This window comes from Ovis canadensis, chromosome 12, assembly GCF_042477335.2.
Source record: "Ovis canadensis isolate MfBH-ARS-UI-01 breed Bighorn chromosome 12, ARS-UI_OviCan_v2, whole genome shotgun sequence".
Lineage (NCBI taxonomy): Eukaryota > Metazoa > Chordata > Mammalia > Artiodactyla > Bovidae > Ovis > Ovis canadensis.
Window position 1 is genome coordinate 42861672 of NC_091256.1, and position 10011 is coordinate 42871682.

The following is a 10011-nucleotide window of genomic DNA, read 5'->3' on the forward strand; positions in this document are numbered from 1 at the left end:
TTTTTATATTTTTTATTCTGGTTCTATAATCCCTCAGTAAACCCTAAAGAAAACTAATATTCTTTATTAAAATAAGTATTTTCTCTGTAGAAAATATTCCTGTGGTGCTCCAATCAGCATTCTCTTTGAAATTGACTACGAACAATTGAATCCTCACAAAATGGCTCAGAAGATAGATATTTATATAAAATGAATATAACCATGAATAATAATTTCTTAATGCCAAAAAGTAGAGTAATCATTAGCACAGACTTCCCTGGTGGCTCAGTGGTAAAGAATCCACCTGCCAGTGCAGGAGATGTGAATTCAATCCCTGGGTTGGGGCGATCCCCTGGAGAAGGAAATGGCAACTCACTCCAGTATTCTTGCCTGGAAAATCCCCTGGACAGAGGAACTTGGTGGGCTACAGTTAAGTAGATTCACAAGAGTTAGTTGCGACTTAATGACTGAACAACAACAAATGATTAGCACTCATGTATATTTAAATTTCATGATTGTTACGGTCTAGTTATTTGTTTTTTCAAGACCCTCTTCATATAGGTGATGAAGGCCTTTGAAATAAATGTGGGAAATCCCAGCTTTAGTCTTCATGCTCACTACTCACTGTACCTTTTCCCGTGCTGCTCCCAGTTTCCTTTTTCTGGAATGCCTTTTTCTCCTCTCTCTAACATTCACCCTCCTACAGACACACATTTGTCCCCTCCCTGTTGTCAGTGACTTCCGTGAAGGTCATGTGCTCCCTGATGCTTTCCGTGTCAACCCCTTCTTCTGAGCTGTTATCTGTAGACCCTCACAAGGACTTCCCTTGTAGCTCAAACAGTAAAGAACCTGCCTGCAATGCAGGAGACCAGTGTTCCATCCCTGGGTTGGGAGGTTCCTCTGGAGAGGGGAATGGCAATCCACTCCAGTATTATTGCCTGGAGAATTCTCCTGGAATTGGAGAATTCCATGGACAGAGAAGCCTGGTGGCTACAGTCTGTGAGGTCGCAGAGAGTCAGAGACGACTGAGCAACTAAGACACACACACAGACCCTCACGTTGATTTACAGAGATTCTACTTGTTTCCCCCCACCAAACTGTAAGCTCTTGAGGATGGGAAGTGTTTCATTTGTCCAAACTTTTCAATGTTTTTGTCTAAAATAATGTGCATTTCTAGGGCTTTCCTGGTGGTCCAGTGGTTGAGCGTCCACCTCCCAATGCAGGGGACATGGGTTCAATCCCTGGTCCAGGAAGATTTTAGCTGACTTGGGGCAACTAGTCGCGTATGCCACAACTGTAGAGCCAGTGCTCCACAACTAGAGAGTAGCTCCTGCTCACTCCAACGAGAGAAAATCCACATGCAACAACGAAGACCTAGCACAGCTGAAAATAAATAAAGTTATTTAGCAAATAAAATGTGTGAACTCTATCAAACTTGAAAAACTAATGTGCATTTTTAAAATTAGGACAGAATTTAGTCTTCTCAATGACACTGATAGGAAAAGCTTTTTATTTTTTAGATTATTTCAAGCCACATTAACCTCTAATTCTCAACTCCTACAGCATACTTAAGATAACACTCTAAATTTGGATGAGTAAAAAAATTTATGTTAATTAACCCCTCCACCCAATATAGATTTGAAGATGGATCCTAATATATACACATCTTTTGTATCCCCATAGTACCTATCCCAATTTGGGACACATACTAGGAGCTTAAAAGTACTTTTCAGTTGACTAGTTAGACATAAAAGTCTGTTATTATTCTGGAAAACTTTCCACAAAGTGAAAAAAAGGTTATCCAAGTGACAAAAGCCCACTATGCCAAGGAGTGGGGCCAGAGGGATATGTATAGGTTGTCTTTTTGTGTGATTGAATTTATAGTGTGATAAATTTGTTCACACAGGCATGAGTTCTGTGCCCATGAGGGACTCAGAAAATGTTTCTTCTGAATGCAATTGACTCAGTTACCTAAGATGTGGGTAAAGTAAAAGGGTAAGTGGTATGAATAATGCAAAATGATAGTAAAACCTTTACAGCCCTGTTACTTTCCTAGGATGGGGATCATTGACATCCCCTTGGACTAAGAATAATTTTTTTAAAACCAGATTTTCCTTAGCCATTGCCCTGTACTGACCTCTTGATTCTAGGCAAGGCATGTAATCTCTTTAAAACCTAGTTAACTTAAAGAAATGGAGATACCAACATCCAAGCTCCTTGTCTTAAAGTTTTCATAAGACTCAATAGATGTAACTGAAAGCTTTGAAAATTTTAGAGAATTTGTGGAGACTCCCCACTTTCAGGTAGGTCAAACCCCAACTTCTCTCTCAAGATTCAGCTTCCACTTGGAGAGTTTGCTTTTCCAGGTCTTCAACAGGAGGCTGACTCCAGGTCTTACACAGATGACAGAGCTTCATGTTAAGTTTGTGGCCCCTTCCTGATTTCCCACCTTGGATTTTTAATCCTTATCAAGCATGAGTGGCTTTAAGGATATCTAGATTCTTTGGGCTCTAGAGTCAGGAAAATGAGAGGGAGGTTACTTCTCAGATCTAATTCCAGTTTTCTAATGGAAGATAAATCTTTCATCCTTCTCTGGATGATTAACCTCAAGAATCCCCAGACCTTCAAGAAAGACACTGCTCCTAACCTACCCTTACCCATAAGGGGAGTAGCCTTACTCTGTGATCTCAAAAGGAAACATCAGAATATGATAGAATAAGGGTACAGTTTTCTTACAGTTAAAATAATAAAAACAACTCTAAATACTTTGTATATATTATCTCTTTTAATCTTTCTCAGGCTGATAGTACCTCCATTTCACAGATGAAAAAACTACATCTTCACATTAATGGCCTGTTTAAGGTCTCACAGCTAGTTGGTAAGAGAGCTGGCAAGGAGTCTAGTTCTGATTCCAGAGCCACTGAGCTTCTCTATAAATGTAAGATACCATTGTTATATTCTATTTAGTAACCTGAATATTTAGAGAAGAATGTTAAGGGCAAAAATCCTGGACAGAATTAGTCACCTTCCTCACCCTTTTTTCTTTTTTTCCACTGCTTCAAAACATCAACCAAAGCAACTGGCAGAGACCCTTAGGGACTTGAAAGGAACTAGATAATGGCATGCGTGGTGCCCTTGTCCAGACAAAAAAATTAAATGTAAGGCCTAGCTTTGGGGTGGTAGGAGAGGAGGTGAAACCACACCCCAGCGGTCTGCTCACCTTCTTTTCTTTCCTTCCCGTCTTCCAGAAGATTGAGGTTTCAAGGCCCCTTGGTAATGAGGGAGAATTGTGTTAAATCCTTGGCTCTGGACAAGCGCATTTTCAGTGCCAGAGTTCCTTCAGGCTTTTCAAGGAGACCCAGGGCAGGAAGCTGGAACTGCAGCACTTGTGGGCAACTTGAAAGTAAATCTTACATGAAACCACAACTCTCAAAGCGTTTGGAAAAATAAGCGTTCCTGGTGTTACTTCTCTCAAAAGTACATGTTTCTTTCTGTTTTCCTTAAGAACGCATATTGACACAACAAGTTACTGTTTAATTCATTGCTTAAGCATTTCCTGTTCTAAGCAGCACTTTTCAGGGACACTCATTGCTAAGCAACTTTTGATGAGTCTCTGGTTCTTTATTCATTGAAAGTCAGACCTGAAAGGGGCAGGGTGGTAACTGACCCAGAGACTCAAAAAATGTTCATGATCTCTGATATAACCTCTTTCCTCTTAAGTGTGGAAATAGAGGGAAAGTGTAGAATTATATAGGTGGTTAACTTTGGAATAATGGTTTTTAGTTCCAGCTTCAAAAATAGATCTTTGAACTTAACTTTCATTTCTTGTTATATTTACATTAGGAGACAGAACTGTGCAGAAGAGTTAAGCCTTAGGAGGTAAGTGGACCCAGGATTGAACCTCAGTCCACTGCTCATTAGCTATATGAGTTTAGACATTATTTCTCCTCTGTAACCTTGGCTTCCACATCTAAGGTTTTTGTTGTTATTCAGTCACTAAGTCATGTCCAGTTCTTTGCGACCCCACGGACTGCAGTACACCAGGCTTCCCTGTCCTTTACCATCTCCTGGAGTTTGCTCAAACTCATGTCCCTCGAGTCGGTGATGCCATCCAACCATCTCATCCTCTGTCATCCCCTTCTCCTGCCTTCAATCTTTCCCAGTATTAGGATCTTTTTCCAGTGAGTCAGCTCTTCGAATCAGATGGCCAAAGTATTAGAGCTTCAACTTCAGGATCAGTCCTTCCAATGAATATTCATTCAGAGTGGATTTACTTTAGGATTAACTTGTTTGACCTCCTTGCTGTCCAAGGGACTCTCAGGAGTCTTCTCCAGCACCACAGTTCATGGGATAAGGAGATGATTGACCAGTTGGGACATGGAGGCCACCTCTGCTTCTCCCTTGACTTCTGGCCTGATGTAATTTCTTTAGACTATGGCCATGTGTATCTCTTCTGAAACTAGGGCCAATAGTGATAGTATTTGGAGCACTTACTATGTTTTAGGAACTATGCCCAATATTTTATACCATTGCAGTAACCCTATAAGAAGGATACTGATATAGTTCCCTTTTAAAGATGGGGAAAAAAAAAAAAAAAGAGTTAAGATCCCAAAATTGCTTCTCTGAGAGGAAAAGTGGCTTTTCTGCTGCTGAGCCCCAAAGCCTTTCCTGAGATGCTCCCTCAGAGTCTTATTCTGAATTTTCCATTTCCTACCTATATCAGTCCCCTGGGACACGACTGCTCTCCTGTCCAGCCAACGCACTGAAGAGGGACTGTGAAGGGGGCTGGCTCATCCCGATCTCCACCTTCCCTGCCACCCTGGATATGAACATGCAGGCTAAGAGTTTCATTACTGACATGGAGAAAGAGATAGGATAGTAAAGTTGGCAAATGGGGATGTTATTAATGTCCTGGAAACTTAGACAAATTTTGCAGACCTAGTTCCTGATTCATAAAGCTCTTGATGCTTTCTGAGATGATTAGAGTGTGTGCCTGGCACACCCGGCTCTTCCCTTCACTATACCACTCCATTCGTGCCACTACTATAGTTAATTTTCCTTCCTCGAGCTTATACAGATTAACGATAGTCCATGTAGCTCTTACAGGACGTAAATAAATATGTAAAATTTTAAAACTCTAGGTGATGGTTTTATATTGACACAGAATTTTTTTTTAATAGATTTACAATATTGTGTTAGTTTGGGGTATATAGCAAGGTGGTTCAGTTATACATACAGTCATTCTTTTATCAGATTCTTATGTAGATAATCACAGAATATTGAGTGGTGTTCCCTGTGCTATACAGTAGGTCCTTGTTATCTTTTTTTTCCCCTGATTATATCTATCTTATATGTAGTATTCTGCTAAGTCGCTTCAGTCGTGTTCGACTCTGTGCGACCCCATAGACGGCAGCCCACGAGGCTCCCCCGTCCCTGGGATTCTCCAGGCAAGGACACTGGAGTGGGTTGCCATTTCCTTCTCCAATATGTAGTATTGTGTGTATGTTAATCCCAAGCTCCTCATTTATCTCTCCCCAGCATGTTTCCCCTTTGGTAACCATAAGTTTGTTTTCGAGGTCTGTAAGTCTGTTTCTATTTTGTAAGTAAGTTCATTTGAACCATTTTTTTTTTAACAAAATAGATTCCCCATATGAATATCATAAGATATTTGTCGCTTTTTCCCTTTGGTTGTGCTGGGTCTTCGCTGCGGCACTAGAGCTTTCTTTAGCTGTGGAGAGTGGGAGCACTGTCCAGTGGTTGTGCGTGAGCTTCTCCTGGTGCAGAGCACAGGCTCTCGGCAAACCACCTAGTTTGCCTTCAGTAGTTGAAGCACATGGGCTCAGTAGCTGAGGTCCACTGGCTTAGCTGCTCCTCGGCCTGTGGGATCTTCCTAAACCAGGGGTCGAACCCATGTCCCCCTGCATTGGCAGGCAGACTCTTATACTGCATCACCAGGGAAGTCCTGATATTTGTCTTTGAGAGACATATGGATTTTTCAGTTTCAGATACTGAAAAGTAAATTTGTGCTACCATTTTGTATTATAGATAATTCCAGTACTGTTTGCATCTTTAGAGCTGAGCAGAAAATGACTCAACACTATGCCTCATCTTGACTTTGTAAGCCTGGCCTGTGATTATGGTTGTTTACATTTAATAAAATGCCTGTGAGTAGCAAGCAGTTGAGACTACACACTCTCATGCATTGGAAGCTAACTCCTTGATAAAGTTCCACGTTACCTAGTAACTGCCCTAGAACTCGGAGAAGGCAATGGCACCCCACTCCAGTACTCTTGCCTGGAAAATCCCATGGGCGGGGGAGCCTGGTAGGCTGCAGTCCATGGGGTCGCTAAGAGTCAGACATGACTGAGCGACTTCACTTTCACTTTTCACTTTCATGCATTGGAGAAGGAAGTGGCAACCCACTCCAGTGTTCTTGCCTGGAGAATCCCAGGGACGGAGGAGCCTTGTGGGCTGCCGTTTATGGGGTCGCACAGAGTCGGACACGACTGAAGCGACTTAGCAGCAGCAGCAGCAGCCCTAGAACTGCAATTGCAACCCCAAGAGGGAACATCACTAAACCGATAGTAACATAAACAGATTTTAAAATCGTCACAGATTTTGCTGGGGTTTGCTTTATCCTTTTTTTTTTTTTCTTTTTGAAGTTAACTATATTTTCAAGAAGGTAAGGGAAGGTGTGAGAGTGGGAGTGAATAGTGGTGACAGGAAAGAGAGGTCAAGAAGTTATTTTTAGGAAGGCTTGGAGGGGAAGGGAAAGTCAATTATACACCGGGAGTGGGGGCAGGGTGACTAAGCCAAGGGAAAGCTGGTTAACTGGGGAAGGGTTTACCTAGTTCTCCAGTCCCTCTTGTTTCTTCCTGCACGTTCACAATTCTTCCTCACCAAATAGTATAAGAACAGCAGCTGCAAACTCCTGGGTAGGAAGGGTGATCTTGTTCATTTTAGCCTCCCTTTCCTTTCTTGGAGAAGGAAGTTTCCCTCAGTTATCAGAAAATATTTATGAATATTTTATGTCCTGGGTGCAAGACAGCCTGTTAGGCTCAACAGGGAGTACACAAACATGATAGCTGATAGCTGCTTTCCATTTGCTGAAATACTTTTAAAGCTGGTAGTTTTACCATTTGTGTAGTTATTTTCTGGCTGAGCCACACAGCATGCAGGATCTTATTGCACCCAACAGGGACTGAACCTGTGCCCTCTGCTGTGGAAGAGCAGAGTCTAAACTGCTGGACTGCAGGGGAAGCCCTTAGAGCTGGCAGTTTTAAACTGGCAGTCTTTTGAGACTTCCCGGGCGGCCCAGTGGTTAGGACTTAATGCTTTCACTGGTGAGGCCTGGGTTCAATCCCTGATCAGGGATCTAAGATCCCACAAGCTGTGTGGCCTGACCAAAATACTAAATAAATAAACTAGCAATTTTGGGGGTTCGGGTTTTTTGTCATCTAATCTTTTGTCCTGAAGTTTGCTAAATTACTGGTCCACAAAACTGAAATACCCACCCACCAAAACTACTTTCTCCTTCTTATGATGGATAGTGCATACCAGACCCTTCGCATAGTCTGTGTCCCCAACGACAGTTTGTATCTACAATAGTGATCAATTATTAGTTACCAGAACACCACAGAAATGTGTCATTGGGTTGAATTAATAGTCTTTCCTCCAGAAGATAAGTGGTTGCAAATTTAACTACTTTGACTAAGTCTGTTCACTAGGTTGGGTTTCCCAGGTGGCTCAGTGGTAAAGAATTTGCCTGCCAGTGCACGAGATTACAAGAGGCAAGAGTTCAATCCCTGTACTGTGAAGATCCCCTGGAGTAGGAAATGGCAACCCACTCCAGTATTCTTGCCTGGAAAGTTCCAGAGGACAGAAGAGCCTGGTGGGCCACAGTCCCCGGGGTCCAAAGAGTTGGACTCGACTGAGCAACTGAACACACATGCACATTCATTGGATTTTTTTTTTTTTAAGGCTGTGCCACAGAGCATGCAGAATTTTAGTTCCCCAACCGGGGATTGAGCCTGTGCTCCCTACCTTGGAACCTTGGAGTCTTAATCACTGGAGCACCAGGGAAGTCGTTCGTTAGACTGTTTGATTTCAGTGCCTGGAGTGGATCCCAAGTCCTTTGACTTTGTAGACCTTTAAGTAGAATATTAAATAGAAATTTACTAACTATGGCTTATACTGGGCTTCCCAGGTGGGCTAGTGGTAAAGAACTCATCTGACAAAGTCCCTGGGTTGGGAAGATCCCCTGGAGGGAGGGCATGGCAACCCACTCCAGTATTTCCTGGCCACCTGATGGGAAGAGCTGACTCATTAGAAAAGACCCTGATGCTGTGAAAGATTGAAGGCAGGAGGAGAAGGGGACGACAGAGGACAGGATGGTTGGATGGCATCACCGACCCAGTGGACATGACTTTGAGCAAACTCCGGGAGCTGGTAAGGGACAGAGAAGGACTGGCAGTCCATGGGGTCACAAAGAGCTGGACATGAGTGAGTGACTGAACAACAACAATCAGTATTCTTGCCTGGGGAATCCCATGGACAGAGGAGCCTGGTGGGCTACCGTCCATGGTGTCGCTGAGTCAGATACAACTGAAGTGACTTAGCATGCATGCACACACATGGCTTATATCTCACAGAAGAGTGTATATTGTAATCAAAAAACCATGTTTTTCATGGAAAAAAATATGCAACCAAGAATATAATAAATATTTTGAAAACTGATGTCCACAAACATAAAGCCTTTCCTAGATGGTCTTAAAAAAAACTATGCCTATACAAAAATGGAAGTCTTCCCTGTAGCTCAAACAGTAGAGAACCAGGGTTTGATCCCTGGGTTGGGACGATCCTCTGGACAAGGGAATGGCAATCCACTCCAGTATTCTTACCTGGAGAATCCCTTGGACAGAGGAGCCTGGTGGGCTACGGTCCATACGATCGCAAAGAGTGGGACATGACTGAGAGGCTAACAGTGCCACTACTCTACAGAAATAAGGGTTCAAGTATATCTTCTTTTTAATGGCCTTCTCTTTTTTAAGTTAATTTATTTTTTTACCGAAGGATAATTGCTTTACAGAATTTTGTTGTTTTCTGTCAAACCTCAACATGAATCAGCTATAGGTATACATATATCCCCTCCCTTTTGAACCTCTCTTCCATGGCCTTCTTTTTAAAATGTGAGTGATACAAGTGCCCAACAAATTCTGTTCTTTCTTTACACTGGGTATTTTTTAAAAAACAATCTCTTTAAGAAGGAACAGCATAATGTGATGGCCAAGCTGAAGAATTTTGAATTTTATTTCTATTTTTGCTCTAGTGTTATTTAGGAATATCTACCGCTGGAATTTCTGTGGAATATTTATTAGACTTCTATGCCTCCATTTCTCTAAAATGGGTATAGCATTTTTACCTCTTAGGCTTTGAAATTTTAGGATGAGAATTATGATCTCTTCCATTAAGTATCACTTACCTAATAAAAGCACAATAGAATTTGAGGATCAAACATGTTAAATAGGATTACTATCTTATCTTGACAATATGAAAGGCAAATTTCATAACCAATCCAGGGTGCCTACACCTATGTGCCACCCAGATCTATTGTACTCACATCTCTGTCTGGTATTGAGCTATCCCGGCAATGAATGCTTCAATATACCCGATAGCAAAACACTACCGTTAAAATAAAATGAATGAGAAAGATATCAGCTAGAAATAAAAGCAGTTTTAAACAGCTGGCCTCAATACCATTCTTTGTTTTTATCAATAGGCTTTATTTTTTAGAGCAGTTTTAAGTTTACAGGAATATTAAGCAAAAAGTTGAATTCCCACATACTTCTTTTTAAGCTCACTCTATACACACTTTCCCCTATTATTAAAATCCTGTATTAATATATTTTACTACATTTAAATAATTGAAGACAACTATTGCTTGGTGATTAAGAAAATAAGTACTCTAGTGAGCTTGAGCAATTGGACATCCTGGCTACTAACAGAATTTCTTTGGCAACATTTACACACAGA